This window comes from Anomaloglossus baeobatrachus, unplaced genomic scaffold (genome assembly GCF_048569485.1).
Source record: "Anomaloglossus baeobatrachus isolate aAnoBae1 unplaced genomic scaffold, aAnoBae1.hap1 Scaffold_451, whole genome shotgun sequence".
In the NCBI taxonomy this organism is placed as follows: domain Eukaryota; kingdom Metazoa; phylum Chordata; class Amphibia; order Anura; family Aromobatidae; genus Anomaloglossus; species Anomaloglossus baeobatrachus.
Window position 1 is genome coordinate 237,974 of NW_027443848.1, and position 20,481 is coordinate 258,454.

The following is a 20,481-nucleotide window of genomic DNA, read 5'->3' on the forward strand; positions in this document are numbered from 1 at the left end:
TTCACACTTTTGACTTTCTTTATTCATCCAAATAGCAAACTCATCACCACTCAACCTGACCAACTCGGCTATGTCCCCGTGCTGCAGTTCTCTGTCTTATCTAGATCATTTGCAATTGAATGGAATAGATCCCTTTTGGACAAAGTGGATTCACCTGCTGCTGCAGTGACCACAGGTGTGATAAGATCTAGAATTGGCATCTGGTGCGATCTCTCCGCTTCCACTCCAAAGAAAGTTACCTGTTTATTCCTATCATGCATTGGTTTTTGGGGTTTTCTTTGAGTAATGATGATCTCTTTAGTAGTCTGTTGGCGCCCTCTCCTGGAGGAATAGTTTGCTTGCTCTTGGACATTCTAAAAGAGAGGTCATGATAGACATTGAGCTTCTGAGCTCAATTGGGGACAGTCATGGGTGATGAATGTTTGCAACCTACTGCGAAGCCTCATACCGCAATATAAGGAACGTCAAATACTAAGAAAGGGCGGCCTATGAAAGAATTACTACTTTCAATAAGTACACTTAAACGGCTAATTGGGAATAGAAAAACTGTAAAAAGCCCTCTGAGAAAGCCCCCCTCTAACCTTTGATAGTAAGCTTTTCTGTAGTCTGCCTGTTGATGTATTTTCCGTTTGAACTGTGCACAACATGAAGAGACGGAACACTGGCGGCTTGTCACAATGCCCCCCGATGACATCACAATAGCGCTGCTGCCTAGAAAACAAGCTGCGCAGAAGAAGTTGTTCTTTGGGTGGGAGGGTGGGCTAGTGGAAGGAGGGGGCAATCTCTTTTTTTCCCGGGTGGTAGGGGGATGACAGGAGAAGGGAAGCGGGTGGTGAGAAAGGTACAGAGGGCAGGGTTTGGGGGCTGGGAAGGAAAGGGAAAAGATTAGGGTTTGGGGATGATGAAAGGGCTTTCTACGGGTAAGGATGGCAAAGGGTGGCAGTGACGGAAAGTCAGGCAACCTGTCCTGTCCGTCTTTTTGTATCGTGAATTGGAAAGACTGCAAGGGGGAGGGGAGTTGCTTGCGCCCTAAAGGAGGAGTTATTCAGATTCATTGCAGTGGGCGGCGGCTGCAAAACGCACCATTCTTCTTGTTTTTGCTCTGCAAAGCAGCCTTTTCAAGGGTTGGCTTGGGTGACAAAATGTCTTGTGTAGGCGTGGGTTTGTCTCCCTCTCGCTCTCTCTCCCTAAGATGTGTCCGGCATAGGCCAGGGTGCCACTCGAGGCCCAAACCAATTCTGGTTATCGCTTCTCGGCCTTTTGGCTAAGATCAAGTGTAGTATCTGTTCTTATCAGTTTAATATCTGATACGTCCCCTATCTGGGGACCATATATTAAATGGATTTTTAGAACAGGGAGATGGAAAAAGAGCTTGCTCTGTCCACTCCACGCATTGACCTGGTATTGCAGTACCTCCAGGAACGGTGCACCCCTTCTTAACCCAGTTTCCAAAAGCAGAACTCAATTCACCTGATTCATATTAGCCCGATTTAATGAATTGGAAGAAAGCATACGTCTTCATATGCACCTCAATTTGGCCCATTCACTTTTCACACTTCCTCCTTTTGTTTTTTATCTTTCACACTTTTGACTTTCTTTATTCATCCAAATAGCAAACTCATCACCACTCAACCTGACCAACTCGGCTATGTCCCCGTGCTGCAGTTCTCTGTCTTATCTAGATCATTTTCAATTGAATGGAATAGATCCCTTTTGGACAAAGTGGATTCACCTGCTGCTGCAGTGACCACAGGTGTGATAAGATCTAGAATTGGCATCTGGTGTGATCTCTCCGCTTCCACTCCAAAGAAAGTTACCTGTTTATTCCTATCATGCATTGGTTTTTGGGGTTTTCTTTGAGTAATGATGATCTCTTTAGTAGTCTGTTGGCGCCCTCTCCTGGAGGAATAGTTTGCTTGCTCTTGGACATTCTAAAAGAGAGGTCATGATAGACATTGAGCTTCTGAGCTCAATTGGGGACAGTCATGGGTGATGAATGTTTGCAACCTACTGCGAAGCCTCATACCGCAATATAAGGAACGTCAAATACTAAGAAAGGGCGGCCTATGAAAGAATTACTACTTTCAATAAGTACACTTAAACGGCTAATTGGGAATAGAAAAACTGTAAAAAGCCCTCTGAGAAAGCCCCCCTCTAACCTTTGATAGTAAGCTTTTCTGTAGTCTGCCTGTTGATGTATTTTCCGTTTGAACTGTGCACAACATGAAGAGACGGAACACTGGCGGCTTGTCACAATGCCCCCCGATGACATCACAATAGCGCTGCTGCCTAGAAAACAAGCTGCGCAGAAGAAGTTGTTCTTTGGGTGGGAGGGTGGGCTAGTGGAAGGAGGGGGCAATCTCTTTTTTTCCCGGGTGGTAGGGGGATGACAGGAGAAGGGAAGCGGGTGGTGAGAAAGGTACAGAGGGCAGGGTTTGGGGGCTGGGAAGGAAAGGGAAAAGATTAGGGTTTGGGGATGATGAAAGGGCTTTCTACGGGTAAGGATGGCAAAGGGTGGCAGTGACGGAAAGTCAGGCAACCTGTCCTGTCCGTCTTTTTGTATCGTGAATTGGAAAGACTGCAAGGGGGAGGGGAGTTGCTTGCGCCCTAAAGGAGGAGTTATTCAGATTCATTGCAGTGGGCGGCGGCTGCAAAACGCACCATTCTTCTTGTTTTTGCTCTGCAAAGCAGCCTTTTCAAGGGTTGGCTTGGGTGACAAAATGTCTTGTGTAGGCGTGGGTTTGTCTCCCTCTCGCTCTCTCTCCCTAAGATGTGTCCGGCATAGGCCAGGGTGCCACTCGAGGCCCAAACCAATTCTGGTTATCGCTTCTCGGCCTTTTGGCTAAGATCAAGTGTAGTATCTGTTCTTATCAGTTTAATATCTGATACGTCCCCTATCTGGGGACCATATATTAAATGGATTTTTAGAACAGGGAGATGGAAAAAGAGCTTGCTCTGTCCACTCCACGCATTGACCTGGTATTGCAGTACCTCCAGGAACGGTGCACCCCTTCTTAACCCAGTTTCCAAAAGCAGAACTCAATTCACCTGATTCATATTAGCCCGATTTAATGAATTGGAAGAAAGCATACGTCTTCATATGCACCTCAATTTGGCCCATTCACTTTTCACACTTCCTCCTTTTGTTTTTTATCTTTCACACTTTTGACTTTCTTTATTCATCCAAATAGCAAACTCATCACCACTCAACCTGACCAACTCGGCTATGTCCCCGTGCTGCAGTTCTCTGTCTTATCTAGATCATTTGCAATTGAATGGAATAGATCCCTTTTGGACAAAGTGGATTCACCTGCTGCTGCAGTGACCACAGGTGTGATAAGATCTAGAATTGGCATCTGGTGCGATCTCTCCGCTTCCACTCCAAAGAAAGTTACCTGTTTATTCCTATCATGCATTGGTTTTTGGGGTTTTCTTTGAGTAATGATGATCTCTTTAGTAGTCTGTTGGCGCCCTCTCCTGGAGGAATAGTTTGCTTGCTCTTGGACATTCTAAAAGAGAGGTCATGATAGACATTGAGCTTCTGAGCTCAATTGGGGACAGTCATGGGTGATGAATGTTTGCAACCTACTGCGAAGCCTCATACCGCAATATAAGGAACGTCAAATACTAAGAAAGGGCGGCCTATGAAAGAATTACTACTTTCAATAAGTACACTTAAACGGCTAATTGGGAATAGAAAAACTGTAAAAAGCCCTCTGAGAAAGCCCCCCTCTAACCTTTGATAGTAAGCTTTTCTGTAGTCTGCCTGTTGATGTATTTTCCGTTTGAACTGTGCACAACATGAAGAGACGGAACACTGGCGGCTTGTCACAATGCCCCCCGATGACATCACAATAGCGCTGCTGCCTAGAAAACAAGCTGCGCAGAAGAAGTTGTTCTTTGGGTGGGAGGGTGGGCTAGTGGAAGGAGGGGGCAATCTCTTTTTTTCCCGGGTGGTAGGGGGATGACAGGAGAAGGGAAGCGGGTGGTGAGAAAGGTACAGAGGGCAGGGTTTGGGGGCTGGGAAGGAAAGGGAAAAGATTAGGGTTTGGGGATGATGAAAGGGCTTTCTACGGGTAAGGATGGCAAAGGGTGGCAGTGACGGAAAGTCAGGCAACCTGTCCTGTCCGTCTTTTTGTATCGTGAATTGGAAAGACTGCAAGGGGGAGGGGAGTTGCTTGCGCCCTAAAGGAGGAGTTATTCAGATTCATTGCAGTGGGCGGCGGCTGCAAAACGCACCATTCTTCTTGTTTTTGCTCTGCAAAGCAGCCTTTTCAAGGGTTGGCTTGGGTGACAAAATGTCTTGTGTAGGCGTGGGTTTGTCTCCCTCTCGCTCTCTCTCCCTAAGATGTGTCCGGCATAGGCCAGGGTGCCACTCGAGGCCCAAACCAATTCTGGTTATCGCTTCTCGGCCTTTTGGCTAAGATCAAGTGTAGTATCTGTTCTTATCAGTTTAATATCTGATACGTCCCCTATCTGGGGACCATATATTAAATGGATTTTTAGAACAGGGAGATGGAAAAAGAGCTTGCTCTGTCCACTCCACGCATTGACCTGGTATTGCAGTACCTCCAGGAACGGTGCACCCCTTCTTAACCCAGTTTCCAAAAGCAGAACTCAATTCACCTGATTCATATTAGCCCGATTTAATGAATTGGAAGAAAGCATACGTCTTCATATGCACCTCAATTTGGCCCATTCACTTTTCACACTTCCTCCTTTTGTTTTTTATCTTTCACACTTTTGACTTTCTTTATTCATCCAAATAGCAAACTCATCACCACTCAACCTGACCAACTCGGCTATGTCCCCGTGCTGCAGTTCTCTGTCTTATCTAGATCATTTGCAATTGAATGGAATAGATCCCTTTTGGACAAAGTGGATTCACCTGCTGCTGCAGTGACCACAGGTGTGATAAGATCTAGAATTGGCATCTGGTGCGATCTCTCCGCTTCCACTCCAAAGAAAGTTACCTGTTTATTCCTATCATGCATTGGTTTTTGGGGTTTTCTTTGAGTAATGATGATCTCTTTAGTAGTCTGTTGGCGCCCTCTCCTGGAGGAATAGTTTGCTTGCTCTTGGACATTCTAAAAGAGAGGTCATGATAGACATTGAGCTTCTGAGCTCAATTGGGGACAGTCATGGGTGATGAATGTTTGCAACCTACTGCGAAGCCTCATACCGCAATATAAGGAACGTCAAATACTAAGAAAGGGCGGCCTATGAAAGAATTACTACTTTCAATAAGTACACTTAAACGGCTAATTGGGAATAGAAAAACTGTAAAAAGCCCTCTGAGAAAGCCCCCCTCTAACCTTTGATAGTAAGCTTTTCTGTAGTCTGCCTGTTGATGTATTTTCCGTTTGAACTGTGCACAACATGAAGAGACGGAACACTGGCGGCTTGTCACAATGCCCCCCGATGACATCACAATAGCGCTGCTGCCTAGAAAACAAGCTGCGCAGAAGAAGTTGTTCTTTGGGTGGGAGGGTGGGCTAGTGGAAGGAGGGGGCAATCTCTTTTTTTCCCGGGTGGTAGGGGGATGACAGGAGAAGGGAAGCGGGTGGTGAGAAAGGTACAGAGGGCAGGGTTTGGGGGCTGGGAAGGAAAGGGAAAAGATTAGGGTTTGGGGATGATGAAAGGGCTTTCTACGGGTAAGGATGGCAAAGGGTGGCAGTGACGGAAAGTCAGGCAACCTGTCCTGTCCGTCTTTTTGTATCGTGAATTGGAAAGACTGCAAGGGGGAGGGGAGTTGCTTGCGCCCTAAAGGAGGAGTTATTCAGATTCATTGCAGTGGGCGGCGGCTGCAAAACGCACCATTCTTCTTGTTTTTGCTCTGCAAAGCAGCCTTTTCAAGGGTTGGCTTGGGTGACAAAATGTCTTGTGTAGGCGTGGGTTTGTCTCCCTCTCGCTCTCTCTCCCTAAGATGTGTCCGGCATAGGCCAGGGTGCCACTCGAGGCCCAAACCAATTCTGGTTATCGCTTCTCGGCCTTTTGGCTAAGATCAAGTGTAGTATCTGTTCTTATCAGTTTAATATCTGATACGTCCCCTATCTGGGGACCATATATTAAATGGATTTTTAGAACAGGGAGATAGAAAAAGAGCTTGCTCTGTCCACTCCACGCATTGACCTGGTATTGCAGTACCTCCAGGAACGGTGCACCCCTTCTTAACCCAGTTTCCAAAAGCAGAACTCAATTCACCTGATTCATATTAGCCCGATTTAATGAATTGGAAGAAAGCATACGTCTTCATATGCACCTCAATTTGGCCCATTCACTTTTCACACTTCCTCCTTTTGTTTTTTATCTTTCACACTTTTGACTTTCTTTATTCATCCAAATAGCAAACTCATCACCACTCAACCTGACCAACTCGGCTATGTCCCCGTGCTGCAGTTCTCTGTCTTATCTAGATCATTTGCAATTGAATGGAATAGATCCCTTTTGGACAAAGTGGATTCACCTGCTGCTGCAGTGACCACAGGTGTGATAAGATCTAGAATTGGCATCTGGTGCGATCTCTCCGCTTCCACTCCAAAGAAAGTTACCTGTTTATTCCTATCATGCATTGGTTTTTGGGGTTTTCTTTGAGTAATGATGATCTCTTTAGTAGTCTGTTGGCGCCCTCTCCTGGAGGAATAGTTTGCTTGCTCTTGGACATTCTAAAAGAGAGGTCATGATAGACATTGAGCTTCTGAGCTCAATTGGGGACAGTCATGGGTGATGAATGTTTGCAACCTACTGCGAAGCCTCATACCGCAATATAAGGAACGTCAAATACTAAGAAAGGGCGGCCTATGAAAGAATTACTACTTTCAATAAGTACACTTAAACGGCTAATTGGGAATAGAAAAACTGTAAAAAGCCCTCTGAGAAAGCCCCCCTCTAACCTTTGATAGTAAGCTTTTCTGTAGTCTGCCTGTTGATGTATTTTCCGTTTGAACTGTGCACAACATGAAGAGACGGAACACTGGCGGCTTGTCACAATGCCCCCCGATGACATCACAATAGCGCTGCTGCCTAGAAAACAAGCTGCGCAGAAGAAGTTGTTCTTTGGGTGGGAGGGTGGGCTAGTGGAAGGAGGGGGCAATCTCTTTTTTTCCCGGGTGGTAGGGGGATGACAGGAGAAGGGAAGCGGGTGGTGAGAAAGGTACAGAGGGCAGGGTTTGGGGGCTGGGAAGGAAAGGGAAAAGATTAGGGTTTGGGGATGATGAAAGGGCTTTCTACGGGTAAGGATGGCAAAGGGTGGCAGTGACGGAAAGTCAGGCAACCTGTCCTGTCCGTCTTTTTGTATCGTGAATTGGAAAGACTGCAAGGGGGAGGGGAGTTGCTTGCGCCCTAAAGGAGGAGTTATTCAGATTCATTGCAGTGGGCGGCGGCTGCAAAACGCACCATTCTTCTTGTTTTTGCTCTGCAAAGCAGCCTTTTCAAGGGTTGGCTTGGGTGACAAAATGTCTTGTGTAGGCGTGGGTTTGTCTCCCTCTCGCTCTCTCTCCCTAAGATGTGTCCGGCATAGGCCAGGGTGCCACTCGAGGCCCAAACCAATTCTGGTTATCGCTTCTCGGCCTTTTGGCTAAGATCAAGTGTAGTATCTGTTCTTATCAGTTTAATATCTGATACGTCCCCTATCTGGGGACCATATATTAAATGGATTTTTAGAACAGGGAGATGGAAAAAGAGCTTGCTCTGTCCACTCCACGCATTGACCTGGTATTGCAGTACCTCCAGGAACGGTGCACCCCTTCTTAACCCAGTTTCCAAAAGCAGAACTCAATTCACCTGATTCATATTAGCCCGATTTAATGAATTGGAAGAAAGCATACGTCTTCATATGCACCTCAATTTGGCCCATTCACTTTTCACACTTCCTCCTTTTGTTTTTTATCTTTCACACTTTTGACTTTCTTTATTCATCCAAATAGCAAACTCATCACCACTCAACCTGACCAACTCGGCTATGTCCCCGTGCTGCAGTTCTCTGTCTTATCTAGATCATTTGCAATTGAATGGAATAGATCCCTTTTGGACAAAGTGGATTCACCTGCTGCTGCAGTGACCACAGGTGTGATAAGATCTAGAATTGGCATCTGGTGCGATCTCTCCGCTTCCACTCCAAAGAAAGTTACCTGTTTATTCCTATCATGCATTGGTTTTTGGGGTTTTCTTTGAGTAATGATGATCTCTTTAGTAGTCTGTTGGCGCCCTCTCCTGGAGGAATAGTTTGCTTGCTCTTGGACATTCTAAAAGAGAGGTCATGATAGACATTGAGCTTCTGAGCTCAATTGGGGACAGTCATGGGTGATGAATGTTTGCAACCTACTGCGAAGCCTCATACCGCAATATAAGGAACGTCAAATACTAAGAAAGGGCGGCCTATGAAAGAATTACTACTTTCAATAAGTACACTTAAACGGCTAATTGGGAATAGAAAAACTGTAAAAAGCCCTCTGAGAAAGCCCCCCTCTAACCTTTGATAGTAAGCTTTTCTGTAGTCTGCCTGTTGATGTATTTTCCGTTTGAACTGTGCACAACATGAAGAGACGGAACACTGGCGGCTTGTCACAATGCCCCCCGATGACATCACAATAGCGCTGCTGCCTAGAAAACAAGCTGCGCAGAAGAAGTTGTTCTTTGGGTGGGAGGGTGGGCTAGTGGAAGGAGGGGGCAATCTCTTTTTTTCCCGGGTGGTAGGGGGATGACAGGAGAAGGGAAGCGGGTGGTGAGAAAGGTACAGAGGGCAGGGTTTGGGGGCTGGGAAGGAAAGCGAAAAGATTAGGGTTTGGGGATGATGAAAGGGCTTTCTACGGGTAAGGATGGCAAAGGGTGGCAGTGACGGAAAGTCAGGCAACCTGTCCTGTCCGTCTTTTTGTATCGTGAATTGGAAAGACTGCAAGGGGGAGGGGAGTTGCTTGCGCCCTAAAGGAGGAGTTATTCAGATTCATTGCAGTGGGCGGCGGCTGCAAAACGCACCATTCTTCTTGTTTTTGCTCTGCAAAGCAGCCTTTTCAAGGGTTGGCTTGGGTGACAAAATGTCTTGTGTAGGCGTGGGTTTGTCTCCCTCTCGCTCTCTCTCCCTAAGATGTGTCCGGCATAGGCCAGGGTGCCACTCGAGGCCCAAACCAATTCTGGTTATCGCTTCTCGGCCTTTTGGCTAAGATCAAGTGTAGTTTGGGAGGGTACTACCTTGGTTGGTGCTGAAAGGTGCCAGGGTATTGCACAACTGCTGGCCTTGGGGGAGTGTGCATCGTAGGATGTCATAGCCCTCTTGTGACGGACAGTTACCTGGGCAACGAGAGGCGGTCACTTTTTTGTTTTCAAACTCATCCTTCAAAAAAAAAAAAAAAAAAAAAAAAAAAAAAAAAAAAAAAAAATCTGTTCTTATCAGTTTAATATCTGATACGTCCCCTATCTGGGGACCATATATTAAATGGATTTTTAGAACAGGGAGATGGAAAAAGAGCTTGCTCTGTCCACTCCACGCATTGACCTGGTATTGCAGTACCTCCAGGAACGGTGCACCCCTTCTTAACCCAGTTTCCAAAAGCAGAACTCAATTCACCTGATTCATATTAGCCCGATTTAATGAATTGGAAGAAAGCATACGTCTTCATATGCACCTCAATTTGGCCCATTCACTTTTCACACTTCCTCCTTTTGTTTTTTATCTTTCACACTTTTGACTTTCTTTATTCATCCAAATAGCAAACTCATCACCACTCAACCTGACCAACTCGGCTATGTCCCCGTGCTGCAGTTCTCTGTCTTATCTAGATCATTTGCAATTGAATGGAATAGATCCCTTTTGGACAAAGTGGATTCACCTGCTGCTGCAGTGACCACAGGTGTGATAAGATCTAGAATTGGCATCTGGTGCGATCTCTCCGCTTCCACTCCAAAGAAAGTTACCTGTTTATTCCTATCATGCATTGGTTTTTGGGGTTTTCTTTGAGTAATGATGATCTCTTTAGTAGTCTGTTGGCGCCCTCTCCTGGAGGAATAGTTTGCTTGCTCTTGGACATTCTAAAAGAGAGGTCATGATAGACATTGAGCTTCTGAGCTCAATTGGGGACAGTCATGGGTGATGAATGTTTGCAACCTACTGCGAAGCCTCATACCGCAATATAAGGAACGTCAAATACTAAGAAAGGGCGGCCTATGAAAGAATTACTACTTTCAATAAGTACACTTAAACGGCTAATTGGGAATAGAAAAACTGTAAAAAGCCCTCTGAGAAAGCCCCCCTCTAACCTTTGATAGTAAGCTTTTCTGTAGTCTGCCTGTTGATGTATTTTCCGTTTGAACTGTGCACAACATGAAGAGACGGAACACTGGCGGCTTGTCACAATGCCCCCCGATGACATCACAATAGCGCTGCTGCCTAGAAAACAAGCTGCGCAGAAGAAGTTGTTCTTTGGGTGGGAGGGTGGGCTAGTGGAAGGAGGGGGCAATCTCTTTTTTTCCCGGGTGGTAGGGGGATGACAGGAGAAGGGAAGCGGGTGGTGAGAAAGGTACAGAGGGCAGGGTTTGGGGGCTGGGAAGGAAAGGGAAAAGATTAGGGTTTGGGGATGATGAAAGGGCTTTCTACGGGTAAGGATGGCAAAGGGTGGCAGTGACGGAAAGTCAGGCAACCTGTCCTGTCCGTCTTTTTGTATCGTGAATTGGAAAGACTGCAAGGGGGAGGGGAGTTGCTTGCGCCCTAAAGGAGGAGTTATTCAGATTCATTGCAGTGGGCGGCGGCTGCAAAACGCACCATTCTTCTTGTTTTTGCTCTGCAAAGCAGCCTTTTCAAGGGTTGGCTTGGGTGACAAAATGTCTTGTGTAGGCGTGGGTTTGTCTCCCTCTCGCTCTCTCTCCCTAAGATGTGTCCGGCATAGGCCAGGGTGCCACTCGAGGCCCAAACCAATTCTGGTTATCGCTTCTCGGCCTTTTGGCTAAGATCAAGTGTAGTATCTGTTCTTATCAGTTTAATATCTGATACGTCCCGTGGGGTGGGGACCATATATTAAATGGATTTTTAGAACAGGGAGATGGAAAAAGAGCTTGCTCTGTCCACTCCACGCATTGACCTGGTATTGCAGTACCTCCAGGAACGGTGCACCCCTTCTTAACCCAGTTTCCAAAAGCAGAACTCAATTCACCTGATTCATATTAGCCCGATTTAATGAATTGGAAGAAAGCATACGTCTTCATATGCACCTCAATTTGGCCCATTCACTTTTCACACTTCCTCCTTTTGTTTTTTATCTTTCACACTTTTGACTTTCTTTATTCATCCAAATAGCAAACTCATCACCACTCAACCTGACCAACTCGGCTATGTCCCCGTGCTGCAGTTCTCTGTCTTATCTAGATCATTTGCAATTGAATGGAATAGATCCCTTTTGGACAAAGTGGATTCACCTGCTGCTGCAGTGACCACAGGTGTGATAAGATCTAGAATTGGCATCTGGTGCGATCTCTCCGCTTCCACTCCAAAGAAAGTTACCTGTTTATTCCTATCATGCATTGGTTTTTGGGGTTTTCTTTGAGTAATGATGATCTCTTTAGTAGTCTGTTGGCGCCCTCTCCTGGAGGAATAGTTTGCTTGCTCTTGGACATTCTAAAAGAGAGGTCATGATAGACATTGAGCTTCTGAGCTCAATTGGGGACAGTCATGGGTGATGAATGTTTGCAACCTACTGCGAAGCCTCATACCGCAATATAAGGAACGTCAAATACTAAGAAAGGGCGGCCTATGAAAGAATTACTACTTTCAATAAGTACACTTAAACGGCTAATTGGGAATAGAAAAACTGTAAAAAGCCCTCTGAGAAAGCCCCCCTCTAACCTTTGATAGTAAGCTTTTCTGTAGTCTGCCTGTTGATGTATTTTCCGTTTGAACTGTGCACAACATGAAGAGACGGAACACTGGCGGCTTGTCACAATGCCCCCCGATGACATCACAATAGCGCTGCTGCCTAGAAAACAAGCTGCGCAGAAGAAGTTGTTCTTTGGGTGGGAGGGTGGGCTAGTGGAAGGAGGGGGCAATCTCTTTTTTTCCCGGGTGGTAGGGGGATGACAGGAGAAGGGAAGCGGGTGGTGAGAAAGGTACAGAGGGCAGGGTTTGGGGGCTGGGAAGGAAAGGGAAAAGATTAGGGTTTGGGGATGATGAAAGGGCTTTCTACGGGTAAGGATGGCAAAGGGTGGCAGTGACGGAAAGTCAGGCAACCTGTCCTGTCCGTCTTTTTGTATCGTGAATTGGAAAGACTGCAAGGGGGAGGGGAGTTGCTTGCGCCCTAAAGGAGGAGTTATTCAGATTCATTGCAGTGGGCGGCGGCTGCAAAACGCACCATTCTTCTTGTTTTTGCTCTGCAAAGCAGCCTTTTCAAGGGTTGGCTTGGGTGACAAAATGTCTTGTGTAGGCGTGGGTTTGTCTCCCTCTCGCTCTCTCTCCCTAAGATGTGTCCGGCATAGGCCAGGGTGCCACTCGAGGCCCAAACCAATTCTGGTTATCGCTTCTCGGCCTTTTGGCTAAGATCAAGTGTAGTATCTGTTCTTATCAGTTTAATATCTGATACGTCCCCTATCTGGGGACCATATATTAAATGGATTTTTAGAACAGGGAGATGGAAAAAGAGCTTGCTCTGTCCACTCCACGCATTGACCTGGTATTGCAGTACCTCCAGGAACGGTGCACCCCTTCTTAACCCAGTTTCCAAAAGCAGAACTCAATTCACCTGATTCATATTAGCCCGATTTAATGAATTGGAAGAAAGCATACGTCTTCATATGCACCTCAATTTGGCCCATTCACTTTTCACACTTCCTCCTTTTGTTTTTTATCTTTCACACTTTTGACTTTCTTTATTCATCCAAATAGCAAACTCATCACCACTCAACCTGACCAACTCGGCTATGTCCCCGTGCTGCAGTTCTCTGTCTTATCTAGATCATTTGCAATTGAATGGAATAGATCCCTTTTGGACAAAGTGGATTCACCTGCTGCTGCAGTGACCACAGGTGTGATAAGATCTAGAATTGGCATCTGGTGCGATCTCTCCGCTTCCACTCCAAAGAAAGTTACCTGTTTATTCCTATCATGCATTGGTTTTTGGGGTTTTCTTTGAGTAATGATGATCTCTTTAGTAGTCTGTTGGCGCCCTCTCCTGGAGGAATAGTTTGCTTGCTCTTGGACATTCTAAAAGAGAGGTCATGATAGACATTGAGCTTCTGAGCTCAATTGGGGACAGTCATGGGTGATGAATGTTTGCAACCTACTGCGAAGCCTCATACCGCAATATAAGGAACGTCAAATACTAAGAAAGGGCGGCCTATGAAAGAATTACTACTTTCAATAAGTACACTTAAACGGCTAATTGGGAATAGAAAAACTGTAAAAAGCCCTCTGAGAAAGCCCCCCTCTAACCTTTGATAGTAAGCTTTTCTGTAGTCTGCCTGTTGATGTATTTTCCGTTTGAACTGTGCACAACATGAAGAGACGGAACACTGGCGGCTTGTCACAATGCCCCCCGATGACATCACAATAGCGCTGCTGCCTAGAAAACAAGCTGCGCAGAAGAAGTTGTTCTTTGGGTGGGAGGGTGGGCTAGTGGAAGGAGGGGGCAATCTCTTTTTTTCCCGGGTGGTAGGGGGATGACAGGAGAAGGGAAGCGGGTGGTGAGAAAGGTACAGAGGGCAGGGTTTGGGGGCTGGGAAGGAAAGGGAAAAGATTAGGGTTTGGGGATGATGAAAGGGCTTTCTACGGGTAAGGATGGCAAAGGGTGGCAGTGACGGAAAGTCAGGCAACCTGTCCTGTCCGTCTTTTTGTATCGTGAATTGGAAAGACTGCAAGGGGGAGGGGAGTTGCTTGCGCCCTAAAGGAGGAGTTATTCAGATTCATTGCAGTGGGCGGCGGCTGCAAAACGCACCATTCTTCTTGTTTTTGCTCTGCAAAGCAGCCTTTTCAAGGGTTGGCTTGGGTGACAAAATGTCTTGTGTAGGCGTGGGTTTGTCTCCCTCTCGCTCTCTCTCCCTAAGATGTGTCCGGCATAGGCCAGGGTGCCACTCGAGGCCCAAACCAATTCTGGTTATCGCTTCTCGGCCTTTTGGCTAAGATCAAGTGTAGTATCTGTTCTTATCAGTTTAATATCTGATACGTCCCCTATCTGGGGACCATATATTAAATGGATTTTTAGAACAGGGAGATGGAAAAAGAGCTTGCTCTGTCCACTCCACGCATTGACCTGGTATTGCAGTACCTCCAGGAACGGTGCACCCCTTCTTAACCCAGTTTCCAAAAGCAGAACTCAATTCACCTGATTCATATTAGCCCGATTTAATGAATTGGAAGAAAGCATACGTCTTCATATGCACCTCAATTTGGCCCATTCACTTTTCACATTTCCTCCTTTTGTTTTTTATCTTTCACACTTTTGACTTTCTTTATTCATCCAAATAGCAAACTCATCACCACTCAACCTGACCAACTCGGCTATGTCCCCGTGCTGCAGTTCTCTGTCTTATCTAGATCATTTGCAATTGAATGGAATAGATCCCTTTTGGACAAAGTGGATTCACCTGCTGCTGCAGTGACCACAGGTGTGATAAGATCTAGAATTGGCATCTGGTGCGATCTCTCCGCTTCCACTCCAAAGAAAGTTACCTGTTTATTCCTATCATGCATTGGTTTTTGGGGTTTTCTTTGAGTAATGATGATCTCTTTAGTAGTCTGTTGGCGCCCTCTCCTGGAGGAATAGTTTGCTTGCTCTTGGACATTCTAAAAGAGAGGTCATGATAGACATTGAGCTTCTGAGCTCAATTGGGGACAGTCATGGGTGATGAATGTTTGCAACCTACTGCGAAGCCTCATACCGCAATATAAGGAACGTCAAATACTAAGAAAGGGCGGCCTATGAAAGAATTACTACTTTCAATAAGTACACTTAAACGGCTAATTGGGAATAGAAAAACTGTAAAAAGCCCTCTGAGAAAGCCCCCCTCTAACCTTTGATAGTAAGCTTTTCTGTAGTCTGCCTGTTGATGTATTTTCCGTTTGAACTGTGCACAACATGAAGAGACGGAACACTGGCGGCTTGTCACAATGCCCCCCGATGACATCACAATAGCGCTGCTGCCTAGAAAACAAGCTGCGCAGAAGAAGTTGTTCTTTGGGTGGGAGGGTGGGCTAGTGGAAGGAGGGGGCAATCTCTTTTTTTCCCGGGTGGTAGGGGGATGACAGGAGAAGGGAAGCGGGTGGTGAGAAAGGTACAGAGGGCAGGGTTTGGGGGCTGGGAAGGAAAGGGAAAAGATTAGGGTTTGGGGATGATGAAAGGGCTTTCTACGGGTAAGGATGGCAAAGGGTGGCAGTGACGGAAAGTCAGGCAACCTGTCCTGTCCGTCTTTTTGTATCGTGAATTGGAAAGACTGCAAGGGGGAGGGGAGTTGCTTGCGCCCTAAAGGAGGAGTTATTCAGATTCATTGCAGTGGGCGGCGGCTGCAAAACGCACCATTCTTCTTGTTTTTGCTCTGCAAAGCAGCCTTTTCAAGGGTTGGCTTGGGTGACAAAATGTCTTGTGTAGGCGTGGGTTTGTCTCCCTCTCGCTCTCTCTCCCTAAGATGTGTCCGGCATAGGCCAGGGTGCCACTCGAGGCCCAAACCAATTCTGGTTATCGCTTCTCGGCCTTTTGGCTAAGATCAAGTGTAGTATCTGTTCTTATCAGTTTAATATCTGATACGTCCCCTATCTGGGGACCATATATTAAATGGATTTTTAGAACAGGGAGATGGAAAAAGAGCTTGCTCTGTCCACTCCACGCATTGACCTGGTATTGCAGTACCTCCAGGAACGGTGCACCCCTTCTTAACCCAGTTTCCAAAAGCAGAACTCAATTCACCTGATTCATATTAGCCCGATTTAATGAATTGGAAGAAAGCATACGTCTTCATATGCACCTCAATTTGGCCCATTCACTTTTCACACTTCCTCCTTTTGTTTTTTATCTTTCACACTTTTGACTTTCTTTATTCATCCAAATAGCAAACTCATCACCACTCAACCTGACCAACTCGGCTATGTCCCCGTGCTGCAGTTCTCTGTCTTATCTAGATCATTTGCAATTGAATGGAATAGATCCCTTTTGGACAAAGTGGATTCACCTGCTGCTGCAGTGACCACAGGTGTGATAAGATCTAGAATTGGCATCTGGTGCGATCTCTCCGCTTCCACTCCAAAGAAAGTTACCTGTTTATTCCTATCATGCATTGGTTTTTGGGGTTTTCTTTGAGTAATGATGATCTCTTTAGTAGTCTGTTGGCGCCCTCTCCTGGAGGAATAGTTTGCTTGCTCTTGGACATTCTAAAAGAGAGGTCATGATAGACATTGAGCTTCTGAGCTCAATTGGGGACAGTCATGGGTGATGAATGTTTGCAACCTACTGCGAAGCCTCATACCGCAATATAAGGAACGTCAAATACTAAGAAAGGGCGGCCTATGAAAGAATTACTACTTTCAATAAGTACACTTAAACGGCTAATTGGGAATAGAAAAACTGTAAAAAGCCCTCTGAGAAAGCCCCCCTCTAACCTTTGATAGTAAGCTTTTCTGTAGTCTGCCTGTTGATGTATTTTCCGTTTGAACTGTGCACAACATGAAGAGACGGAACACTGGCGGCTTGTCACAATGCCCCCCGATGACATCACAATAGCGCTGCTGCCTAGAAAACAAGCTGCGCAGAAGAAGTTGTTCTTTGGGTGGGAGGGTGGGCTAGTGGAAGGAGGGGGCAATCTCTTTTTTTCCCGGGTGGTAGGGGGATGACAGGAGAAGGGAAGCGGGTGGTGAGAAAGGTACAGAGGGCAGGGTTTGGGGGCTGGGAAGGAAAGGGAAAAGATTAGGGTTTGGGGATGATGAAAGGGCTTTCTACGGGTAAGGATGGCAAAGGGTGGCAGTGACGGAAAGTCAGGCAACCTGTCCTGTCCGTCTTTTTGTATCGTGAATTGGAAAGACTGCAAGGGGGAGGGGAGTTGCTTGCGCCCTAAAGGAGGAGTTATTCAGATTCATTGCAGTGGGCGGCGGCTGCAAAACGCACCATTCTTCTTGTTTTTGCTCTGCAAAGCAGCCTTTTCAAGGGTTGGCTTGGGTGACAAAATGTCTTGTGTAGGCGTGGGTTTGTCTCCCTCTCGCTCTCTCTCCCTAAGATGTGTCCGGCATAGGCCAGGGTGCCACTCGAGGCCCAAACCAATTCTGGTTATCGCTTCTCGGCCTTTTGGCTAAGATCAAGTGTAGTATCTGTTCTTATCAGTTTAATATCTGATACGTCCCCTATCTGGGGATCATATATTAAATGGATTTTTAGAACAGGGAGATGGAAAAAGAGCTTGCTCTGTCCACTCCACGCATTGACCTGGTATTGCAGTACCTCCAGGAACGGTGCACCCCTTCTTAACCCAGTTTCCAAAAGCAGAACTCAATTCACCTGATTCATATTAGCCCGATTTAATGAATTGGAAGAAAGCATACGTCTTCATATGCACCTCAATTTGGCCCATTCACTTTTCACACTTCCTCCTTTTGTTTTTTATCTTTCACACTTTTGACTTTCTTTATTCATCCAAATAGCAAACTCATCACCACTCAACCTGACCAACTCGGCTATGTCCCCGTGCTGCAGTTCTCTGTCTTATCTAGATCATTTGCAATTGAATGGAATAGATCCCTTTTGGACAAAGTGGATTCACCTGCTGCTGCAGTGACCACAGGTGTGATAAGATCTAGAATTGGCATCTGGTGCGATCTCTCCGCTTCCACTCCAAAGAAAGTTACCTGTTTATTCCTATCATGCATTGGTTTTTGGGGTTTTCTTTGAGTAATGATGATCTCTTTAGTAGTCTGTTGGCGCCCTCTCCTGGAGGAATAGTTTGCTTGCTCTTGGACATTCTAAAAGAGAGGTCATGATAGACATTGAGCTTCTGAGCTCAATTGGGGACAGTCATGGGTGATGAATGTTTGCAACCTACTGCGAAGCCTCATACCGCAATATAAGGAACGTCAAATACTAAGAAAGGGCGGCCTATGAAAGAATTACTACTTTCAATAAGTACACTTAAACGGCTAATTGGGAATAGAAAAACTGTAAAAAGCCCTCTGAGAAAGCCCCCCTCTAACCTTTGATAGTAAGCTTTTCTGTAGTCTGCCTGTTGATGTATTTTCCGTTTGAACTGTGCACAACATGAAGAGACGGAACACTGGCGGCTTGTCACAATGCCCCCCGATGACATCACAATAGCGCTGCTGCCTAGAAAACAAGCTGCGCAGAAGAAGTTGTTCTTTGGGTGGGAGGGTGGGCTAGTGGAAGGAGGGGGCAATCTCTTTTTTTCCCGGGTGGTAGGGGGATGACAGGAGAAGGGAAGCGGGTGGTGAGAAAGGTACAGAGGGCAGGGTTTGGGGGCTGGGAAGGAAAGGGAAAAGATTAGGGTTTGGGGATGATGAAAGGGCTTTCTACGGGTAAGGATGGCAAAGGGTGGCAGTGACGGAAAGTCAGGCAACCTGTCCTGTCCGTCTTTTTGTATCGTGAATTGGAAAGACTGCAAGGGGGAGGGGAGTTGCTTGCGCCCTAAAGGAGGAGTTCTTCAGATTCATTGCAGTGGGCGGCGGCTGCAAAACGCACCATTCTTCTTGTTTTTGCTCTGCAAAGCAGCCTTTTCAAGGGTTGGCTTGGGTGACAAAATGTCTTGTGTAGGCGTGGGTTTGTCTCCCTCTCGCTCTCTCTCCCTAAGATGTGTCCGGCATAGGCCAGGGTGCCACTCGAGGCCCAAACCAATTCTGGTTATCGCTTCTCGGCCATTTGGCTGAGATCAAGTGTAGTATCTGTTCTTATCAGTTTAATATCTGATACGTCCCCTATCTGGGGACCATATATTAAATGGATTTTTAGAACAGGGAGATGGAAAAAGAGCTTGCTCTGTCCACTCCACGCATTGACCTGGTATTGCAGTACCTCCAGGAACGGTGCACCCCTTCTTAACCCAGTTTCCAAAAGCAGAACTCAATTCACCTGATTCATATTAGCCCGATTTAATGAATTGGAAGAAAGCATACGTCTTCATATGCACCTCAATTTGGCCCATTCACTTTTCACACTTCCTCCTTTTGTTTTTTATCTTTCACACTTTTGACTTTCTTTATTCATCCAAATAGCAAACTCATCACCACTCAACCTGACCAACTCGGCTATGTCCCCGTGCTGCAGTTCTCTGTCTTATCTAGATCATTTGCAATTGAATGGAATAGATCCCTTTTGGACAAAGTGGATTCACCTGCTGCTGCAGTGACCACAGGTGTGATAAGATCTAGAATTGGCATCTGGTGCGATCTCTCCGCTTCCACTCCAAAGAAAGTTACCTGTTTATTCCTATCATGCATTGGTTTTTGGGGTTTTCTTTGAGTAATGATGATCTCTTTAGTAGTCTGTTGGCGCCCTCTCCTGGAGGAATAGTTTGCTTGCTCTTGGACATTCTAAAAGAGAGGTCATGATAGACATTGAGCTTCTGAGCTCAATTGGGGACAGTCATGGGTGATGAATGTTTGCAACCTACTGCGAAGCCTCATACCGCAATATAAGGAACGTCAAATACTAAGAAAGGGCGGCCTATGAAAGAATTACTACTTTCAATAAGTACACTTAAACGGCTAATTGGGAATAGAAAAACTGTAAAAAGCCCTCTGAGAAAGCCCCCCTCTAACCTTTGATAGTAAGCTTTTCTGTAGTCTGCCTGTTGATGTATTTTCCGTTTGAACTGTGCACAACATGAAGAGACGGAACACTGGCGGCTTGTCACAATGCCCCCCGATGACATCACAATAGCGCTGCTGCCTAGAAAACAAGCTGCGCAGAAGAAGTTGTTCTTTGGGTGGGAGGGTGGGCTAGTGGAAGGAGGGGGCAATCTCTTTTTTTCCCGGGTGGTAGGGGGATGACAGGAGAAGGGAAGCGGGTGGTGAGAAAGGTACAGAGGGCAGGGTTTGGGGGCTGGGAAGGAAAGGGAAAAGATTAGGGTTTGGGGATGATGAAAGGGCTTTCTACGGGTAAGGATGGCAAAGGGTGGCAGTGACGGAAAGTCAGGCAACCTGTCCTGTCCGTCTTTTTGTATCGTGAATTGGAAAGACTGCAAGGGGGAGGGGAGTTGCTTGCGCCCTAAAGGAGGAGTTATTCAGATTCATTGCAGTGGGCGGCGGCTGCAAAACGCACCATTCTTCTTGTTTTTGCTCTGCAAAGCAGCCTTTTCAAGGGTTGGCTTGGGTGACAAAATGTCTTGTGTAGGCGTGGGTTTGTCTCCCTCTCGCTCTCTCTCCCTAAGATGTGTCCGGCATAGGCCAGGGTGCCACTCGAGGCCCAAACCAATTCTGGTTATCGCTTCTCGGCCTTTTGGCTAAGATCAAGTGTAGTATCTGTTCTTATCAGTTTAATATCTGATACGTCCCCTATCTGGGGACCATATATTAAATGG

General features: G+C 46.3%; 11 non-coding genes and 2 pseudogenes across 11 annotated transcripts; all 13 read left to right on the plus strand.

The window, feature by feature from the left end:
* The first annotated feature begins 1,244 nt into the window (after positions 1-1,244).
* On the plus strand, positions 1,245-1,435 carry LOC142280382 (U2 spliceosomal RNA). The gene has a single exon (XR_012742670.1). It is a non-coding gene; the product is annotated as a U2 spliceosomal RNA (small nuclear RNA).
* A 1,387-nt stretch (positions 1,436-2,822) lies between these two features.
* Positions 2,823-3,013, plus strand: LOC142280383 (U2 spliceosomal RNA). Its single transcript, XR_012742671.1, has one exon. It is a non-coding gene; the product is annotated as a U2 spliceosomal RNA (small nuclear RNA).
* Positions 3,014-4,400: 1,387 nt separating this feature from the next.
* On the plus strand, positions 4,401-4,591 carry LOC142280384 (U2 spliceosomal RNA). The gene has a single exon (XR_012742672.1). It is a non-coding gene; the product is annotated as a U2 spliceosomal RNA (small nuclear RNA).
* Positions 4,592-5,978: 1,387 nt separating this feature from the next.
* Positions 5,979-6,169, plus strand: LOC142280396 (U2 spliceosomal RNA). Its single transcript, XR_012742684.1, has one exon. It is a non-coding gene; the product is annotated as a U2 spliceosomal RNA (small nuclear RNA).
* Positions 6,170-7,556: 1,387 nt separating this feature from the next.
* LOC142280385 (U2 spliceosomal RNA) lies at positions 7,557-7,747 on the plus strand. The gene has a single exon (XR_012742673.1). It is a non-coding gene; the product is annotated as a U2 spliceosomal RNA (small nuclear RNA).
* Positions 7,748-9,356: 1,609 nt separating this feature from the next.
* LOC142280425 (U2 spliceosomal RNA) lies at positions 9,357-9,527 on the plus strand (annotated as a pseudogene).
* Positions 9,528-10,914: 1,387 nt separating this feature from the next.
* LOC142280404 (U2 spliceosomal RNA) lies at positions 10,915-11,106 on the plus strand. The gene has a single exon (XR_012742692.1). It is a non-coding gene; the product is annotated as a U2 spliceosomal RNA (small nuclear RNA).
* A 1,387-nt stretch (positions 11,107-12,493) lies between these two features.
* Positions 12,494-12,684, plus strand: LOC142280386 (U2 spliceosomal RNA). The gene has a single exon (XR_012742674.1). It is a non-coding gene; the product is annotated as a U2 spliceosomal RNA (small nuclear RNA).
* A 1,387-nt stretch (positions 12,685-14,071) lies between these two features.
* On the plus strand, positions 14,072-14,262 carry LOC142280387 (U2 spliceosomal RNA). The gene has a single exon (XR_012742675.1). It is a non-coding gene; the product is annotated as a U2 spliceosomal RNA (small nuclear RNA).
* Positions 14,263-15,649: 1,387 nt separating this feature from the next.
* On the plus strand, positions 15,650-15,840 carry LOC142280388 (U2 spliceosomal RNA). Its single transcript, XR_012742676.1, has one exon. It is a non-coding gene; the product is annotated as a U2 spliceosomal RNA (small nuclear RNA).
* A 1,387-nt stretch (positions 15,841-17,227) lies between these two features.
* On the plus strand, positions 17,228-17,418 carry LOC142280395 (U2 spliceosomal RNA). Its single transcript, XR_012742683.1, has one exon. It is a non-coding gene; the product is annotated as a U2 spliceosomal RNA (small nuclear RNA).
* Positions 17,419-18,805: 1,387 nt separating this feature from the next.
* On the plus strand, positions 18,806-18,996 carry LOC142280399 (U2 spliceosomal RNA). Its single transcript, XR_012742687.1, has one exon. It is a non-coding gene; the product is annotated as a U2 spliceosomal RNA (small nuclear RNA).
* Positions 18,997-20,383: 1,387 nt separating this feature from the next.
* Positions 20,384-20,481, plus strand: LOC142280423 (U2 spliceosomal RNA; annotated as a pseudogene; the record flags this gene model as incomplete).